Source organism: Pseudopipra pipra, chromosome 2 (genome assembly GCF_036250125.1).
Source record: "Pseudopipra pipra isolate bDixPip1 chromosome 2, bDixPip1.hap1, whole genome shotgun sequence".
NCBI lineage: Eukaryota > Metazoa > Chordata > Aves > Passeriformes > Pipridae > Pseudopipra > Pseudopipra pipra.
Window position 1 is genome coordinate 11,274,567 of NC_087550.1, and position 21,398 is coordinate 11,295,964.

A 21,398-nucleotide genomic window follows, 5' to 3' on the forward strand; every position below is an offset into this window, starting at 1 on the left:
CAGTGGCAGCCTTAATTAAACTTTTGCCAAGCAAATTTAGTTAATCGTTCAAAACACATTTGTGAGATTCTGCAAAATGAACGGCTTACCCTCCACCTTTGTGAAATTACAGTTAATCATTCACTAATGTCTGCATCATCCTATTTAAACCTTCCCCCTGTGGTTTTAGACTTCTTTCTGCTTGCTAATCCACCACAGGGGAGTGATATGTAAACATGCAAATACATTACTGTAGGCTTTTCCTATTTGTGGTGGTAGGTTCTATCAAGCCATATTTATAGCCTCACCAGGAATGATTTATAATTCATTCGTCTCACATTCAATTGAATTAATTTAAAGGTATAATTCAATTTAACAAACATTCAGCGCAGTGTACTGCAGCTGTTTCGGGCATGCTGCACTTCACCTCATCTTTCTGTTCTCAGCCAGCTTCCTGGCTCGATGGCATTTCTATATATCAAACCAAGTGCCACCCCAGAACCACAATGGACCACAACAAGACAACAGCAGTTTTTAAACCTCCAAGTTGTGTAATTATTACCTATCTGCCCCAAATTTCTCTAAATTCTCCTTCTCCATGAAGAGTATGTCCTCTACTGTGCAGCTATTTTAAAATCCTCTCAATATGAACTACTGCACTCTTGCTCCTAACTCAGCTGAAGTCCATTATAGACAACCCTTTCCTATGATTCATGCATCATTATAAAAATCAAATTTCTTGGTTGTCAGAAGTAAATTCACTGCAGCAAGTTGAAGGAACTAGGTCCCCAGCATACAAAGCCATCACATCAGTCTAAGGGTGTAACTTCAAATGTGATGGAAGGATATCCTATAGACATAGACCTCTCTTAGAGAAAAAAATGAAAAACTGATTATCAGGTTGACTGAAGAAAGTGCAAACTGTCTCTCTCCTAACCCTAACCCCAACCACCAGGATGGGCTGAGTCTTGGCCCACACTCAGAAGCCATCACCCAGATAAAAAACTGTCAGCAGAGAAATTGTTCTGCAGGATATTGCTCCTCTTGCCAACCCTCTTTCAGCTGGAGATTTAGGCATTGTGCCTCTCCCAATACTAAACCTTATCTTCACTGTACTTTTAACCATAAGCCTAAAATGAGTTGTGCTCTGAGCCATAGCCTGGGTCCCCAAGACATGTTTTTACAAAAGAAATAATTACACAATACCATTTAAAAGGTCACCATGAAAAAAACAAAGACAATTATGTGTTACTACTGTAATTTCTGAGTAAGACTGCATTTTAGTTTTACATGTAAATCATTGATTTTTGCAGCTAGTTATTTGCTGAATTAAAATCAGAAGCACGGTACATGTTCAACAGACCCTTCATTATATTTTTCTTCATTGATCTAATCAAACATTTCTCATCAGTGCTTAAATGTTATATTCCAAACTTCCTTCCAACTGTTGGCTATTCTTGCAAAAGAACGATTTTAAAATTAACTAAGATGAAAGGGCCACACATTTAAAATAAAAACAAAGGATCCAGGTTTATGTTTTGCCTTTAAAATTAGAGATGTTACAATTTATTTTTTATTTGAATTTTTTCGAATAAAATTATTGACATTATTTAATTGGGTAAAGACACGTAGTCTTTCTTACACACACGCATAAATTTTACAGACTCTACCCCCCAGCGTACTCCTCAGATTATCTCAATTTTCCTCAGAAGTTTTGCAATTTTTTCCTGTGTATTGTCAGTTTTAAAACAGTGTTTTATTCTTCTGTTTACTTAGGGGCTGTGCAAGCTGGCTGTTTGAATGCACCAATACTATCAGAAGTCCATAGGCTACCCCATATATCCTGAGCCCTTGGTTTCCAGAGGAGTAAAGTTCCATCAGCTCCTGTAGTTAATAGCACTGGAGGTATCATATAGCCAGATGCATTTTGGATTGTCTTTGGATTCCCCACATCCATGACCAAGAAGCTTTTGCCAGCAAGGTTACCCATAGACAGCTGTGGGGCTGGATCTGCATCGAGACATGAACTCACACCCTGTAGATCCAAGTGTAACATCTCAGCTAAGTGTCATAGTCAAATTAATTTTGTTGAATGTTTTTAAAAGCCTACCCATATACTGCATGTATTTGTCATTACCAACCTACCTTAAAGCTTGGGAAAAGGCATGTATTACAGTTGCTGCTCTGTGCACCCCGTACCAACAGGGCAGCCTACATGATCCCAAAAAAAGAAACCCTAAACCCTGAATATGTCAAACGCATTGCATGAACAAACTGAAGAAGAAGAAGGTGGCATTTTCTTCAATTTTTTCTGTTTTGATACTTCTAGACTTAGCACTACAGAGGGGACCATATTTATACCTTGATAGGTGATTCTTGGGTTGATGCGGCCCTTCGAGCAACTGCCCTCTTAGCACAGAATCTGACTTTAGCAAAACCTGAGATCAGCAACTATACCAGGCTTTGGACCAAAATGGTTTATGAGTGGTCCATCCCCCATCATATCCAAGGAATGTCATGGCCTTACAATGGCATGCTTTTTGAACCCTTTCCAATTTCAGATATTTCCTTTCTCTTTTAATACCTCATTGCTTTTGCATCAATTACAGCCTGACCTAAAGCCACACTGGCAGTGAATGTGATATATAGTAGAATCCATTTAAATGAATTTCTGATGAAAGAATAAAACTGTTAAAAGAATAAATTTACTGCACAGATTTATACAAATCCTGTATATGCACTGAAATCCTCTTAAAAGAAAAACTGATGGAAGATTAAAATGTTAAATGAATTAAACCCCAGCATCCCAGTGAAATATAATGATTATTTGACCTATTAAATGAATAGCTCCACTGACCATATAATGGTAAGTATTCAAATATATGTCAATTTTAAATATGAAGTGAAAAAATGCAAAGCAAACAGTGATCAATGGGAATATCTATTAAAACAATAAACTCACAGAGGAGCAGAGAAATGTTCTTGAAAGGTCTTTGTTCACCCAGCCATGAAGCTAGAGACTCCTTCATTTCTGTGAAGAAAGAGAGAATTTTAATGATTATTAAAAGTTGTTAACTGCACAACATAAATGTAATTTTTGCTTTGCCTAATTTCAATATATTAAACTGTCTGAGAAAGCCATTTCCTTTTCTTTCCAGCTGTGGTAAATTTATAGGGATTTGTTTTAAAGAAGTTGACCAACATCTGCCTTTAGGGCTGTCTGTATTCCATTTTATGGAAAGTATCTTTTAAACTGCTGAATCAGTAATCAAGAGCAAAACATGCAAAAAACATACATGTTGTGAGCACTGTAACATTTATTTTAGCTTTTGTTCTTTTAATGTATAGTCAAGAGCATAACATATAAACGTATTTCTGATAAATAGTACATCCATGTATTTCAATGCTAAAATAAAAATTAACCATTTTGTCTGTCCCATCAAAAGCACTATTTTGGTAACAGTAAAGTTCTGTGAAGTGATCCCATTTTGAAAAAAAAAAAAATGCTTTATCTGTATATCTTGGTTTTGCCCAGCTCTTCTAGTAACTGGTTTCAGGTTTAAATCCCAGATTAAACCACTAAAAATGTGCACTCTAAATCCCCTGGCAGTGAGTTGAAAACAATTTTATACATCAGCTTCCTACCTGGGAAGAGTTGAGTTCATATTCAGTTTAGGTCATAGGTGAAATGAGTTTGTCAGTCACAATCCAGTCTGTAATGAATTTATATCTGGATCACAAAATTACTGTACTACCCAATTAAATATTGCCTGAAGGGACTGTTCATTAGAGATGGAGACCCAACAATGGATATTAGAGACTGAAGTGCATTTTCAGTGTATGAAGAACTGTACAATCCCCAGATAGTCCTGTCTCAGTAGCAAGATGCTACGTGTGGAAATGACACCTTCCCTTATGTCAAGCCTTCACATTTGCACCACTTTGTGATTACATGACCTTACAGACTTCACAAATGTCTCGCCAAGAAATACCATAAACCTTGAGTCACAGCCTTCTCTTCAGAAAAGGCTTTGTAGAAATTCAAGGGTGTTTTTAGTGACATCTTAACGCGACTGTGACTATCCTTCTGCCATTTAGCTCAAAGCCTATATTTTTGAAGGATGTATGGATAAAGCCAGGTCTTTCTTGGAGGGGTCTGGCTGGCGGTGAAGCATGCTGAAACTACAACTTCCCTGCACTGAGGGAGCAAAGAGTTTGTGTGAACTGCAGGCCACCAGAAGAATGCACCTGTAAGGGTACAAATGTGTCAGTCCTTTCTTACAAGGGAAGATGTCCTCTGCCTGTACCCCTCCTGAAAGCAAAACCAGATGGATATGAGAGGCCAGGAGGGACACTTCAGCCCCCTGGGTGAGGTTAACACCAAGTCCTTTGAGTTTCCCTGTGATTCTCTGGTTAGCTTCAAAAAAAAGAAATCAAGAAAGGGAAAATTCGACTACCTGACTAACAAAATACAAGGAAAATATATTTTGGGAGATTTGACAGTGGAAACTTTTCAAGGTAGAATTTCTCTTTGATTTTTCCCTTGTTACCTGGATAATATCTCCATAATCTTACACTCACATTGAGATCTGGGATTATAGAGAAGTTTTTAATTTACTAAAAATCCATTCACCATTATGTTCTGATAATCAGTGCACTGTAATAGCCATAAAAAAAAACCCTGGAAGTAACCACGCAAATGCTCCAGTCATCCCTAAAGTTGTGGTTTGCTCTACCTTAGAAAGCAAAAATATACACTGAAAATGTAAATAGGTAATAGGGAGACATAGAATATTAATTCATGAATAAAAAACTAGCTAGATGGCCAGGTCCAGAGAGTGGTGGTGAATAGAGTTAAATCCAGCTGGGAGTGAGTCTCTAGTGATGTTCTCCAGGGCTCTGTACTTGGGCCAGTTCTGTATAATATTTTTACCAATGATCTGGACAAGGAGATGGAGTGCACCCTCAGTCAGTTTGCAGAGGAAACCAGTTTGGTTGGGAATGTCAATCTGCTGGACGTCAGGAAGGCCTTGCACAGGGATCTGAATCCATGGGCTGAGGATGAGGTTATGGTGGTGGTATGAGGTTCAACAAGGTGAAGTGCTGATCCTACACTTCAGCCACAACATAAATGATTCTATGAATACATATTGGGTCAGGGGTTTGCAAATTAGAAGCTTGATAAAGAGATTATCATATTTTAACTTTGTCATGCCAAGATAGTCTGCGACATTGCCTTGTTGAGACATGCAGAACAGTTGAGAGCTGGGAAAGAAACAGCTCCTGTTGACAAGAAAACCACTAGGAAGATCAGGAGATGGCTGCATAAGAAGCAGGGGTCATCCAAAGCCAGTTTGTAAGTCAGTGAGGCTCAGGTAAGAAGCTGCATGAGAAATACAGTTAAAGAAGAGTGTTTCGGTAAAGGTTTTACTGGGCTCGACAGAAATAGCACTTTTTCTTAACTATGTAATTAGGATCTAGATGAAGTGTGAAGCTCTTCAAAGCAAGGATGGAGAAGATGCTGCACATACATGCAAGGCTTAAATACCTTTTGAGAGACATGCAAATGCTATTGGCTTTATGGGGCAGCAGAAAAATGTAAGAGTAAGGGAGGTCTTGATTGTTTCATTGCCAGACATAAATAACAGCTTGCATAATCCAATATTCACACTAAAATCTTTGGCCACACACCAGAGAAAAACACATTTCCATCCTTGCCTCTTGGGAGTCCTCTTCTGAAAGACTTGGTTTTTAACAGTTCAGCCCACATCCCTTTCTATTAGTGTAAAAAGGAGAGTCAGCTCATCATACCTGATTATCCTTCTGATTGAACACTCAGATCAGGTGGCTGCAACCTGTCCTCTAACCCTTTCTTTGCCAAATCTTTTTCTTGTATCCCTGTTTGTCACAGTGACCAGAAAGCACTGAATCAATACAAAAAGGACTTAAACATCTTTTAGCTTCAGGAAAAGAAATAACTGAATCAGGATCTGAAGGTGAATCAGGATCTGTTTAGTGGGTTAATCTGTTTTAATCCAAGAAAATCAGATGCAAGCCACGCTCATTAAGAGGAATTTAATTTTGTTTTCTGTTATTTAAACAACCTAGAAATCATCTGACCTTCCTGTCAATAATTTCTCTGTACTATTTATAACCATTTTTGAAGGTGCTGATTGCAGTGCTGAATGTCAATAGGATTCTGTCTACTATTAATGTTGTTACTATTGCTGTAGTACTCAAAGCAGCAATTATGGAGCAAGACCTGACTGGGCTACACACAGATCCAGAGTAAGATAGTTGCTTTCACAAGAGCAATATGAGAGACATTAATAGTTAACATGGATCTACATATGGAAAACTGTGGAAGAACGCTGGTCAGCATGGCAGAGGGGACCTGGATCACCAGTGGCTTCACGGGCAAGAATTTTAAAGAAAATTTGAAACGTGGTAAGATAATAAGCCTGACAAAATTTCAGATATTTATTGGAATCCCTGCCAAGAGTGAGAGCCATCATGAGAAAGGTGTGCTATGTTTGATACTCAATATGAACGTGATTGATGTGTCAAGACAAATAAGCCCTGAGTAACAATCCTGGCCATTTCTGAGGTTTTCGTAACTTCAGTGGGATAGGTCTGATGGAGCAAAAGGGGAAGAAAAGTGAGATATAACTGGAAAAGGAAACCTTCAGAGTTCTAAATCACACCTTCAATTACACAGAACTGAAAAGGAGAAAGAGGGAATATGCAAAGGCACATGAATCCAAGGGTGCACAAGCAATTTTTATTAAGATTATTTAGATTAAGATATTAAGATTGATTAAGATTATTAAGACCAAACCATGACTGTACTGCGAAGAGAAAAGCTGGAGCATCTAAGAGAAAGGAGTGGGTAAAGGAGGGAAAACATATAGATACAGACTGAGGACAAAACAGGATGGTATTGAGGCAACTGGAGGTGATTAGAGAAGGAGCATTACTCAGGAACTTGCACCTGCATCGGGGGAGATGATGACACAGAACCTTTACAAAGACTGTAAGGCAATCTGGGATGGGGTGGGAAGGTCAAATGGTCATTCCAAAGGGGAAAGGTACATACAGTTTTTACTGGAATAAATTGCTATCAACATGCCCAGAGAAGTCAAGAGTAAAGGTGTAGAAAGTTTCAAAAGGGGATGCAAGGTGGGAAGAATATGAGTGAGGTTACAGGCATGGAGTTGTTGAGATGGAAGAGAAAAACTGTTTAGTCAGGAAGACTGTAGAATGGAAATGGAAGAGGAATTCTTTTGCAGTGGGAGGACACAAGCATGGAGAAGCAGATTTCATTTTAACACTGCACTGTTTATACACAAGTGCTGTAAACTGAATGCTGAAAGTGATTCTAAGTTGCAGCTTAGCAGGGCCAGACCATGCAATTAGAGGACACCTCTAAAGAACTAATGGTAAAAGTGAATGGAAAGAAAATAATACATCAACATATAAGGTAAAAAGAACAACTAACAAACCAAATCCACGCACACACCCCCAAAATAAAAAAGCCCAGAACATCCATCCCAAAACAGTAAAAAAGCCTGAGAGTGGATAAGAAATTATCAGCTACTGCTTGTAAAAAGTGATGGGGGAAAAGACCAAAGCAAGAAGGCCTGCGGGTGGCTGATCTCAGTAACCTGAGATTAAATACTTTCTTACCATGTGTCCTCCAGGGTGGATAAATTCCACATTGCAGATCCATTCAATTGACACAGAACAGGCATGTGCAATGATTAAATGATCTGTGTGAGATGACATAGAAATCAGTTGGTCCTAAGACCCCTGAATCCCAGGTCAGACAGTTTGTGAGCCAATAACTGTCTCTTGGCTGGTTTAGAGAGAAGTCTGATATCCCTCTGCTCTCTGCAGATCCTCCCCTTATAGGTCTACTAATGGAAGGGCATCCTATAAGATGCCACTCAAGATAAACAGCAAATTATATCTCAAAATATTACGGCCTTTCATATTTTTCTTTATGCAGTGTGAACTCTGAAATGGTAGAAACAAAGGCACACCCAGAAATGGCTCACTTTTTTATCCGCTGACGGGTGGGCAGAGAGGAAAGCAAACCACTCCCGTAGAGTTTAGTGCTTCCCATAGCACAGAGAAACAAAAGGTAAAAATTCACTACTCGTGAAGTATCCACCTGTGCTGACAGCTAATTTAGGCCCAATATACATGCTATGCAGAGAAAATAAATTCTCATGACACGTGAAGTCTGGAATCCAGGGCAGCCTGGCAGTGATATTGAAGTAACGCTCTGTTTGCATACTGATTTCTGTGGTACTGCTCTTTGTTTTAAAAAAAAACCCACCACATATTTATACAGTTTCACAGGAAACTATCATATCCAAACACACGAGGAAATCGAACCAGAATCACTATTTGTTAACAGTTCACTCTATAACCAGGCAGAAATTCCTTCTAGGGTTTTGGGGGTTAGATTCCGGTTTGCAAAATGAAAGTTTGGGATACCCTCTTGATCTCCTTTCAGGCTTTGGAGATATAAAATATCTCCCCATCTGATTTTAAAGATTTTCTGTATCCTGTGGAGTCATTTTACATATCATTCCTAATAGTTCACTGAACATTTAGAAACAGCATAATTCACTAGCTTCTAATTTTTCATTTCAAGGATTTTTGACACTTTTTATCTGTTCCTTAGCTAAGTGCTTCTTTAGCCCTGTTTGTTCAGTATTTTGAGAGTTGCTTTTAATAGATCTGCTCTTGCAGGCACTTCATCTGCAGAACTCCTCCTCAAGAAATCCACAGCACAATAAACAAATAAAAGAACTTCACCTCACTTTATCTCTTCAGTGGTTTTGCGTGACTTTTAGTTCACCTCTTGAACCTCTTCAGCACTCACCACTGTCAAACTGACTGTGCTCTCTGCTTATCTGAGATTACTTTCTCTCCACTGAAATGCAGTTCATTACTTTCTTCAATGGAATTCTAAATCTGTTCTCTAATAGATTTCTAATCCTTAGCAAACCCACGCATTACGAAGCAACCCCTGTGCCTGCCATATGGTTAACCTGATTTTCAGTGACCCTGCCACAATAATTTTCATTAGAAGCATGTGATTAGGAAAATACCACACCAACGAGAATGTGATTCCCATTTCTGGCTTTCCCTTATTATTCTGGAGAGATTCTGCTTATCACACACCCTTCAGTCACTACAGAGAACTGCAATTGCTTCCTCTCAGGAATCTCCTGTTCTTGCTTTTAAGTCTACTCAAGACTGTCATAAGCCTTTGCTTCTCAAGCTCAGCGTGAGGGGTGCACTGTTCCCCAGACACTGTACTTCACTTGCTTGTAGAAGAATCAATAGATCAATAGATTTCTGATCTATTACAGTAAATTTGGCACTCTTAACACGAAGCATGTTTCCATACCAGCAGACCATTAAAATAAAAATGCTGAGTGTTATTTTTATCCTGTTTCTGACCGTGCAAAACATTCTGACCACTTGTGATCATTAATAATCTTGTGCAGCTTTCCACAGCAATAGAGGCCTTCATTGAAATGTCCTTGGAGAATTCCTGCTTATGTAACTCTATATCACTAACTATATCCTTACTTCACTAAGTGCAGATTTCTAGCTCACGACCTGTTCCAAGCCATTTTGAGATCATATTGAATATTCTTCAGTAGCAGCAACCATAAACCTCCAAAGTACGGGAATTTCAGTGTTGGAAGGAGAATAAAAATATATACATATCAGAAGATAGTGATTTTTAAGTATCTGTTGCAATACAAACACAGTAGTGAATCTGAAAAAAATTGTCAGTTTAGTATTCAGAGAAAACCAATACAAAGGGTGTTTAGAATGACCACACTTACCAAGGAGTTTGAGATTTTGGGGACAAAGATGTTCTATAAATGTTGAAGTCTTCATGTTTTGTGTTAGGTTTGCTTTGTTGGTATATTATAGTATGTAGGGTTGTTCATTTGGGGTTTTTTTGAAGTAATTAGTTTAATATTAATTTTAGAGACACTTCCCAGTGCTAGGTTGCATCAGGCACCTTGGAATGAGGCCTGCTGAAGACAGACATTACAGAAAGCAATTATCGACTACTCAGGTCGGTGAATGTATTGTTTTTTTCACAACTAAACATCCAGAGCCTGTTGTTTTCAATTAATATCCTGTTACCATGACAGAACAACTCCCCCTGATGTTATATATACACTGGAGTCAGGACCAGCAGCCCCAGAGTAACGATGGCAAGAATCAGTCATGGGGACTGTACAGGCAGCTGAGGTGTGACACAGCTCCAAAGCAATGATATGAGCATGTGATGATGCAGTGCTTGAATAAACTTCTCTCTCAGCATTTTTTTGCATCATCAGCTATTTATTTCAATATTCTGTATGTCATCAGTACTCTGGCAGCCCATTTTTTTTTTCTTTTTAATACTCCTTCTGTATAAACAGCATGCATAAAAGTTCAGTTTTGGAATAGTTCATTAATCTTCACTTGTTAAATGCTGGTTTGTCAAAATGTACTTGGTAACTGCATCATTTGTGTTACGACATCACCCCAATTTGTGACAGTAAATGCCATAAGAATTCATATCCAGGTGATATAAATCTTGCATTTATATGTTTGACTGATAATTACATAGTGAAAAAGTATCTGGGTCATCACTTTCCAGAGGCACCAGTGTCTGTGTTTCTATTCCTGGTCAACATTCGAAGGCGTTCCAGTGCCTGCTCGCCTGGTGTTTTCCCTGCTGACACAACCAGTTAGACAGATAGAACTGTAAATGTTATAATGAGACACAGCAATTTCCATGTGGGAGAAGGGCTGATGAGAACACACTGCAAATTTTAGACAGTTTTAAAGTACCCTCTTTTGGCTCAAAGAAGCCTCCAGTGCTTTTATTATAATCTCTTGGTTTAGCTGTTTCTGTTGAAAGGGCAGGCTCTGACCTCCTATGAGCAGAGGCTTCAGTGCTGTAAACATCTGCATCCAGGCTTTTAGAGAGGCTCCCAGTTTGGGAGCATGTACCAAATCCATGTCAGCTGCTTGATTTACCTGGAACTTCAGCGGGTGTAAATCAGCCGCAGACCATTTAAAGTGGCTCAAATTCAAATATTAAAGTGAGATTGAAAACTAGCAATGACACATTTTTTTCCTGCACCTTTGAATTGACTATTGATCTCACTGACTGTAGTGAAGGAGGTTCTGGCATTAAAAGCTGGTTATGGAGAACCACTTCCTTAGGGAGACGAAAACATTTCTCTGTCCCTCCTTGCGTCATTAACACTTCACTGAACTCAGCTGGGACAAGGGCTTCCAGAGCCCTTGTCTCTTGGAAAAAATTTTGCCTTTCAGAACCTGACATTTCCCAGCTGGAATTGTATCTGTTTCAATGAAAATCAAAAAGCAAGTGTAGCTCATGGCTATTAAATGGTAATTTTTTTGATGTGCACCCATCATTCATGCTGGTGATCTAATCCCTGTAAAGTCAATGGGAGAGAAGAAAAGAAGGCAATTCACAGACCCTAAAAGACCCACACATCCATTCAGAAGTCTTCCACTATGCTCTTTGCAGATGAGTTAAAATGTGAATTATTTGCAGGAAGAACTGGACAAACAACTTAAAACAAGGAAAAGCTGAGAAAAAGTGAACTCTTCCACAGTCAATTCATGAAGTAACAAACAGAAAAATAAACATCCACCATTTACATAATTCATGAATAGTTACCATTTCAGTTCTCTTTTCTGTCCATACACTGCCAGTGAGGGATGTGCCATAACCACAACCTTGTGTGTTTCTCTCTTGTTTAATATTTTTACCTCCTATGTTCTTCAGAAACATTGTCAGATTTGCAAACAGTGAAAGGGGGTATCTCTTACTGACTTCATCTGAGTTATGTGATTTACACCAGCAATGACCTGAAGCTCTACTTCTCTCCTTTTTTCCTTCCTGTACTTGCATAAAGAATTTGTTAACTCACATGCACAATCCCACTGAATCCTTCACCAGGGTAAGTAAAAGTTACCTGAATAGGCACTCTGAATCAGACTGTTGATGTGACTTTAGTTGCAGACTATTTCTTCACAAAGTGTTTGGAAAAGGAGACACATATGCACAAACATATTCTAAATAGCCATAACCAGCTGGTTTTCCTTCCTTTTTTCTCCTTTTGCTTTATATCCAGCTCTCCTGACCAATGGAAGCAGCGCTCGTGGAAGCATTTGGATACACCTGGAACACAGGAGAAAAGGGATCCTTTGAGCATTACCTATTTAATTTGAGACCTTGAGCTCTGTGGATATCTGTGTATACCCAAACTGTGGCACACTCTGGAAGCCACGACTGACCTCATCATCCTCCTGTATCTCTGAACAGTTTATAAATACGTGTAAGTCACTCATAGCATCAGAGTTCCTTGGAGGACTTGACTTCACTTCCCAAGGAGTGTGGGACACACAACATTCATAAAATGTAGACACACAGTACCCCTTCTTGTCATGCCTAATGACACCATATCTGCCAACATGTGTCATTCAGCACTGGTTGCCACATGACCACTGAGAAGCACACAGTAGCCTGGGTTCAAACCTGTAGAATGCTGACAGCTGCACTCAGCTGAGCTCGAAATATGTTTCACCTGCAACATTTGGTTCCCTTCCTCCTCACTGAGATGCATAAAACCTCCTAACAAACATCACTGCAAGCAACAGGACTTTTATTTAACTCTCTTGTGGGAATTATCCACCTCTTGGAGCCTCTGAAAACAGCCTGTCCTATGAATCTGCAGGCACAAGGATGCCACAGATACCAGAGGACTACAGATTCATGTTCATAAATGGTCAGGCCAGAAAGAGCCATTACACTAAGAAGGCAAACCCCCTACTTAGGTGAGATAGCCTTCCACTGTTACTAAGCTATCAATGTAATGAGCCCCTGCATTTGGCAGGAAAGCACTGAATCACCCTCCATTTCACCCCCATCTCTCCAGTGTTACCTCTGGTGATATTGCTCAGGGAAGAGGATCACTGGATTAACAGGTTATAAAACCAGGAGCTGCTTGGAGAAACCGAAATACAAAGCTGAGCTCCAGACCCTGAGTTGCAGGTGAAGACTCCTCACTGAGTTAGGGCAGTTTTAAGATCTCTTGAAGCTATGCTGCTTTTTTTCCAATGTCAGTGTATCTCAGAGCTATTTTAAATTGGAGTCTGCCAAAACCTCCAAGGGACCATTATGACAGTTAGAGATTACCAATGAATAAAGATTTCTGGTATGTCCCCTTTGCAATACTTGCTGCAGAGTTGTAGGAGTAAAATTAAGGACACTATCTCCTTAAAGCTCTCCCACATTTTCTGACTTTTCAGACGATATTTCTCTTCTCCAAGTCCCTTTATCGTTTTATCTCATTTCCCCTGGGTCCTTCCATTGGCCTCACCCCTGGTTTGTTCTACAATTTGCATCCTTGCCTTCTCGTCCTGCCCTCAGCAGCTCCAGTTCTCACTGAAAGCCCTGTCCAGTACTAGCTTTTAGCTTTGCCTGGTATGCTTTAGGCCACTGTCAGCTTTCCTCACACTCAAGACTCATCTTTCTTCCTCCTCCCCATGTCTTGACCCCTCCCCCAGTAAGTACCACGAGCTGCTATGAGTCCTCACATGTATTTTCTTCCCTCATGAGCTTCTTCAACATATGAACTGCAGTTTCTTTTACTTTATCCCTAAGTATTTGCAATAACCTGTATTTCCTCTTTCCAGACTGCTTGCACCATCAGATGCTCGCTTCACCCATCTAGAGCTATTTTTCCTCCAAACCATTCTTAGTCTCTTTTCTTCTGTAGCAATCTTCAAAATTATCAGTCCTCTTGAAACACTCCTTATAGGCCTGCTGTCCCCTGCAATTACAGTTTTCTTTAATGAATAGATTAGTGTTGGTATAATCTGTATAAACCTTTAATTTACCTGTACCGTTCCTGTTTCAGTGGTCTCAGTTCTATTCCAAAACACAGTTTCTAATGAAAAGTGATATTCTGAAGCATGCAATGTATTCACATTTTTCTTCAAGTGCAGTATCCCAGCTGTAGAGCCAAACATGTTTTCCTGTTTCCTTTGACATCAGAGAAGCTTTCATTCCCTGCTCTATAATCTTAAAGTACTTTCTCACTGTGTTTTTTTTAACTGCTAGTTTAGATAAAGCTGGCCTAGCAGAAAGTTGTCCCAAAAGACACCAAATGGGACACAAATCCCACCAGCAAAAATAAGAAAATAAAGCAGAAAAATCCCTGCTTAGTTAGAAACACTCAAAAAAACCCAACAACCCACTAAATGACAAAAATATCCAAGGAACTCTGCTTCCCCATGCATATTAGCTCCTCCTGAAGCCCTCTCCCACTTGCAGTTGTGAAATACCTTAGAGTAGTTTTCCAACTACATACATAATACTGCAGTAATAATTTCTTTCCTTCCTTCAGTGGATTTATTTTGTCAGTGATTGTTCTCTGCCTCAGCAAAACAGCTTCATCTCTCTTCTCTAGCTCATGTGGGGCTGAATCCTGCAGTAGCAGTCCCAGTGAAATCAGTGGGAGTGCTGACTATGTAAGAACCAGATGTGTCCCATTGAATAATTATCCAGGGCTGAATGAACTCCCAGAACCTGTGTGTTAAGAAAAGCATCCGCATCTAAATCTTTTTAGCCAAAGTAGGAGCCCCACTAAAACAACCTTCTCCACTGCCACTCAATAATGCCCTTGCTGACTTCTTCAAATAAATATTTCCACTAAAAAAAAACCTCATACATATCGAGATAAGATTTCAACAAAGGGAAATGATCTGGTATTATTTAAAAAAAAAAATGGAGTACTAAACCTTTCCCAACTACAAGTCAATTTGATGTTTAAACAGAGGTCAGCTGGGCTTTTTCCTGCTGTAGAAACACATGCAAAAAATCCCAGTAGAAATTCGCTTTCTGAAGTTTTAATAAAAGTATGTCAGAAGCATAGGAAGTTGGAGCTTTTATTAATGTTGGGGAGTATTAAGTAACTACAACATTTAGCAATTTAGCTATTAGAGTAGTATCTTATTGATGCCTAGTTGCTGCTTTCTTGCTGCCTAGTTTATAACTCATCTTCCACATTTTTCTTTCCAGCCATTGCACACACATTTTGGGAGACAAATAGGGGAAAAAAAATGTTCTCCTGGAGGAATAGGATTTAAAGTTTATAATCAAATTGAGTGCTAAAGGTAGTATTCAAATTTTAAAATATTCTTCATGAACTATGCAAAACCTGAAAGAGTCAGAAAATGTTTCAAAGATACTTTGACAAATGTCTTAGTGATGATGATGAACTCGCTGGTAGATAGGGGTGCCATTAATTTTTTTTTTCCCCCTGTTCTCACAGGAGATGAAATTCGATAACCCAGCAGAAGAACCCTGTGCCACTGATGGGAGGGGTGTGCCAGTGGCAGGGGAGAATACAGAGACGTAAGGTCTAAAATTCTGGAGGTTCATCCAAGGAACTGTTTCCCAAAGCACAAGGCAGAGGGTTAGTCATTTGAGGCTGAACATTAGTGCAACACACTTTTTCTCAGGAAGAGGAACTTTATAACTTGTTCAAAGTGAGGAAGAGAAAGAGGGCAAAAAATATAGTGTTCATTAAAAGATTCCGTCTGGGGCTGTTTCCTAAAGGAATCTGTTTTCAAATTAATGTCTTTTGGCTGAATTGCCACCCTGAATCCAACTGGGCCTTGTACTGTAAACCAGAGATTCTTCCAACTTCTACAGCTTTAGTAAAGCTGATGCCTGAGTAACATCAAAGAAGGATGATACAGGACAACAAATCCATGTTGTCAGAAGCTCCACATGTGGAGGGAATAAAGAAAAATATTTTTCTTTCCACTGTTTTTTTTGTTACTGTCTTTTCTGCTAAGCCCATAAGGTGTATGGGTCTGAGCCTGCCAGGGATTATGACTTGGCTTCAGCCACGTACACTGGATTCTTTAAATACAAATATTTAAGCCCACAGAAAATCTTGGAAAGCCCAAACCTATTAACATCTTCATAATTTGCAAGCAGCTCCATCGTGCCTGTCAGGAGCCGGAGGGTTTGGGCACTTTTTTCCCCTGAGCCAGCACTGCAGTGTGTGGCCCTTGAGCTGTGGAAAACCTGCCCCCACACTGTGCTCCAGGGGCTGCCCCAAGACTCCCAGCATCTGGGGATGCCTTCACAGCCCCAGTGGGACAGGGACACTCCAGCTCCAAGCTGGCCCTGAGCCCCAGCGAGGGGGCATTGCCAGGGCACTGCCAGGGCCCAGACATCCCAGTACGGGGTGTGATTTATCATCGGATGGAAACATCACACTAGAAGCTATGACAATAAGATAGGGCAAGGCTGGTTTTGCAGTGTTTATGTGACTGGAGGGAGAAGAAAAGGGAAAAAATATTGCTGAGGGATAGTTAGGCAACCGACCAAACAGGTTACTATTTTTTGTGTCTATCACTCTGACCTTTAAAGTGTTGGTAACATGAGGAACAGGAGCAGCTCTTGCCCAGTGGCATCCATCCCCACCAGGACTTCATAATCCTCACTTAAACCTTCTTGTTCCCCATGTCCCTCTTGCATGGAGCACAGCAGCACACAAGTCAGCACCACAGCACAGGGCTCCCAATTCGTGGCCTTGGTGGGGATACCCACTGAATAAAAAGACTTTTAGCTCTGCCAAAACAACTGCCACCAACACAGACAGCTTCAGAGAGACAATGAGACATTTTGTACCATCAATAACCCTGCCACAGCCCTCTTCTGACCAGTCAGCTGCCTGGGACTCTATAATTGCACTCAGATTAAAATTTACAGGACCTATTTGATTTTTATTTTTTTCCTGAAAATCTCCATAAGGAACTTAAAAAAGAAAAAAACCAAACCAGAACAAATTCTGTAGGGAGACTCAAATTAGTTCTGGTGACAAACACTGCCAGGCACTGCAGTGGAAGGAGCAGGAGGTGGTCTTACATCACTAACAACATGCTTCAGTGAAACTTGTAGTGGGACAGGTGAATTATAACTAGACCTTGGATTCCAGATGAGATGTTATCGATCCTTCTCTGGCTTACTTGAAAAAAAGGGACTAAGAGTCACACTACACTGACACATAGCTCAGCATGGAAGAATAAGACTTTGATGTTATCCTGATCAAAATGGCATCCCAGCCACGTGAAGCAGGGGAAAAGGTTGGGCTCGATGATCCTGGAGGTCTTTTCCAAACTAAATGATTCTGTGTGATTCTGTGCTGAGGGAAGGCTGAGTGGCCAGAGAGACTGGTCATGACTCAGGTTCATTCTCTGACTTCTTCCTGGGGCAAGCTGGTATAATCCAGCCCTTTATATGCAAGTTACTGGGGGAGAGTACAATAAATATGGAACATCAAAATGTCATTTGCACAGTCACTTTAAACAGATATGTCCTAGCACTCTCTTCCTTCTGTGCAGGAAAGATAATAATCTGTTAAACTTTCTCCTGGAACCATATTTTAGCATTTTAATTAGAGACCCAACACATGCACTAAACACACCCTCAATAAAGGGCACGCCTTAATAAAGTCGGTACAGCATGCTGCTGTAACCCAGCAAGGTCACTGCCTGAGAGGAATCACCAACGAGGAGAATGGATCGCTGCCAGGACACCCGGCAAAGTTACGGGGACCCGTTTCAGGAGGCCACTGCTGCTCTTGGCCAACGGGGAAGGGCAGGGAGGCAACGTGCTGACACTTACCCACACCAGTGCTCATCCACGGGAGAGCAAAGTCATCGAAATGTAATTACTGCTTGTTTCTGATGGACGGCAGCTGTTGGGCTGCTGTTCCTGGCCATGGGTGCCCCGGAGGAAGGCTGTGCCTTCCCCCCTCCTTTGAGCACTATCTCCCTCTGCTGTCCTGCCGCAGCCCTGCGCTTGGGATCCGCAAGGTGACCTCTGAAGTGGAACCAAAATAGAAAACTTGGAAAAAAAATGCCTCCTAAAATTTTTCCTTGGTGCTATTTGGTATCAGAAACATTTTAATGTCAGGAAGCATCAGTCCCAAACACTGGAGGCTTCCTGGTGGAAAGCACATAAATAAAGAACAGCTGGGAAATACATTTTCTCCTTATGGAGCTGCCCAATCAGGTTTCTATTACTAGTAAGAAGTAATAACCAGTAACAGCTTCTTCTCTGAGACAGAATTAACATGAATTTTTAAGCAGCAGGGACCCTTTAAGAGAGGGGAATATGAAATGTGTTCTCATCTTTTGCCTTCTGATGGGAGGAAAACATGGAGCAAATGTCTGACCAGGGCAGGAGTAGTCCTTGCATATCCCTGTATCCATATGCAAGATATCAGGACTCAGAGGGCCAGTTCTGAGGATAGCCTGTGAGGTGTATGGGACTGGACAGCACCTCTGAGAAACCTTAAGGTTTGAACAAAAGCATTGCTCTGTCAGCTTTCATTGGCACGAATGATTAAGTTCTGGACAGTTTGGTGATCTTCATCACTCTGTCAGACAGCGTGCTACCAGCCTCTCCGGGTGACTCTGGGCTCTTTTTTGTTTGCAGATCATCAGAACTCCTAATCCACTCTCAGTCCTGAAAGGTAAAGTGATGATGCATTTAGGATTTTGCTTTAATTGATATTTTTCCAGTGTTTTCATGAGAAAATCCCAAAGTTCATTTCTTTCCACAAGCCCACAATGAGTATAATTTTCTTGAAGAAGTAAGGGGAGCTCACACTATGTTTGCAGTGTCAATACCTATTTTTATGTTTGCTATGAATGAACCCTGACAATGCTGTCCTGCGTGATACAACGTTCATTAAATCATCACAAGCATGAGGCTACAGTCTGGATGCTTTGCTTTTCCAAACACAAGTAAGATAACAGTTTTCTGATTGAAGTGTTTTGAATTCTTGCAGGCACTGTATTAAGCTCTACTGTGATTTAACAGGGGCCAAAATTTGCTCCTGTTTGGTTGTGAGTCTTTCAGCAGAATCTGTGTATGCACGAGGGCACATTTTGCCTTTTGCTATTTAATGTACACATTACACTTCAAGTCCTTCTCTTAAATGTACTTAGTGTGAGACACGGTGAATGATACTTTATTTACATTAGCAGTGGGTGAGGTGTTGAAATTTTCATTATTCCAGTTTTTAATGGTGTTGAAAAAGGAATGTCATGTCAGCACCATTATTTTTTTTTTCTATGACCTCCAAAGTAGAAACACTGGGAGAATCTTGCTCCATACAAATTAGGACAGAGACTGGAGCAGAGGTTCAGCATCATTCTGTAGCTCTATGCAGTACTTCATGCATCCAATTAACTAATGAAATCTGAATAACAGGGAGGGGGGGAAATAAAAAAATTTTTTTCCATAACATTCCCAATTTGCAACAGAGTAGAGAGTTCAGTCAGCAGAGGCACTGCCCTGCTGGAGTTACAATGTAAAGTAATAAGCCAGGGTGCAGTGTCGGACCGGAGAGAAACCTGACCCACACACATGAATCTGTCTGTGTGGGTCCACAAGAACAAGGAGTTTTCAAAATCCTCTGCCTTGTTATGGATCCCAGTGGCTCCTTGGCAGGAGACCAAGCCCATACATTAGCCATCTCAGAACAGCTTCCTCAAGTTTCTAGTGCCCAAATAACCTGATAATGTTACGCTCTTTCTGGCACTAAAAAGTCTTCCCTAAAAATTACATGTCTTTTAATTCAGGTATTAGTTGACTGGTTTAGCATTTCTACTTTTACCTCAGCTTGTACATAATTCCAGAAAACTATAAACCAAGAACAGAAGGGCAACAATTACACTGTGTCCCTGATATACACGGACCAAACATCTACACACTACTGAATTAGTATACTAATGATGTTACTGCTTTAATTAACCGTGCTACTGTGCCTGTACTGGACTCTTTCCCAAGAACTGTTCAGGTTACTGCATAAGGCAAGGACACTGATTTTCCTTTAATTCTTTCTTTCCACACACCCCCCCCTTTATTGACAGGACTGCCAAGTTCGGAGAAGAATCAATAACCAAGGATATTCACATAGGATAAGATTTACAATGCATGTTTCACAGACAGTAACAACTGGGTCCTCAGAGCACTTACTGGAACCAACAAAATGACAACTGATATGTCCTCCAGTGGATCTATGTTAAGACGTTCTGTCTGCAGTAATTAAAAACTAGGTAATATCACCTGTGTGAAAAGCCCACCATAAAATCAGCTCCACTTAGCAGTGTAACTTGACATGTTGACTTTTTACATCAGCAGCTCTGTCCTCTAAGCCAGCCTCTGGCCCTGCTATGCTGAGCAGCACCTCCCTTATCTCGTATTAACTAAAGTAATAGGCTCAAGTGATCCCTCTTGTTTTTCCTACTATCTCTTTCCCTCAGTATTATGTATATGATGATGTGGTAACTCAGTAATTACATCTGAGAAAATTACACCTGAGTCAACACTCAAAATATCTTTTTATCACACATAAATTTTGTAGTAATTATATCTCTCTCTCTCAATTCTTTAAGCTTATTTAAGCAAATGGGTCTCATGCCAGTAAAATACCCAAGTTTTCTGTTGTGTACTTCTAGCTGTGCAAGACCTAGATATCACTGAGCACAAGGATTCCCTGGGTATTCATAGTGTACAGCATAAATTAAATTGATTCTATTTCTTCTTATACTCCAGAAATACCCTTAAACTTCTAGAAAAATCAGAACATACACACGCACACACAGAGTCTGAAACAAGTCTTTTCCATACTTCTTTTATGCATATATATGTATGTACTGACTTCATGCAGCAACTTTTATGCAGAGAAATAATGAAGAAAAAAAAGGAACTAACCTTATCATAGGTTATTGAACATAGGAAGTATCATAAATATTATTAATTGCTTGGCTCTCTTCCTTCTCTGTCATATTTCCCTCAGGTCTCTGTTCCATGCTCAAGGCCATTTTTTGATGGGGGAGGTATAAAGTCATAACAGGCTGATGTAAATTTCCTTTGAGATGTCTTATATATCACAGATAGCACAAGGGAGATGAAACAGCAATTTTGCTCCTGTTCATAAGTAAGGATGGAAGAAATGCTTCCTCTGAAGGGAACTAAACTGATGCCCATTCTCTAATTGAGGCCAGTATAGTATATTATTCTTCAGGTAAATCTTTGATAACACTTATTGCCTTTTTCAGGTGGATCTTTGATAGCACTTATTGCCTTTTCCAAGATCCCTTCTGTAAGGAGGGCTTGTAATTCTGGGGAGGAAATGAACAGCTCCAAAACTGAGGGAGATAAAGAAGATGTCTGTGTCAAGAGTCTTAGACAAGCCCCATCAGTGTACTGAATTTCATATTTCTGCTAAATTAAAATCAGAAACTCATTATAGAAATTG

General features: G+C 40.1%; 1 long non-coding RNA gene across 1 annotated transcript; it reads right to left on the reverse strand.

Annotated features, from left to right (window-relative positions):
- Window positions 1-1,527: 1,527 nt before the first annotated feature.
- LOC135406580 (uncharacterized) lies at window positions 1,528-17,934 on the reverse strand. Its single transcript, XR_010426352.1, has 4 exons — window positions 17,750-17,934; window positions 12,018-12,223; window positions 2,942-3,010; window positions 1,528-2,014 (listed from the first exon to the last, which is right to left on the reverse strand). It is a non-coding gene; the product is annotated as an uncharacterized LOC135406580 (long non-coding RNA).
- Window positions 17,935-21,398: the final 3,464 nt, after the last annotated feature.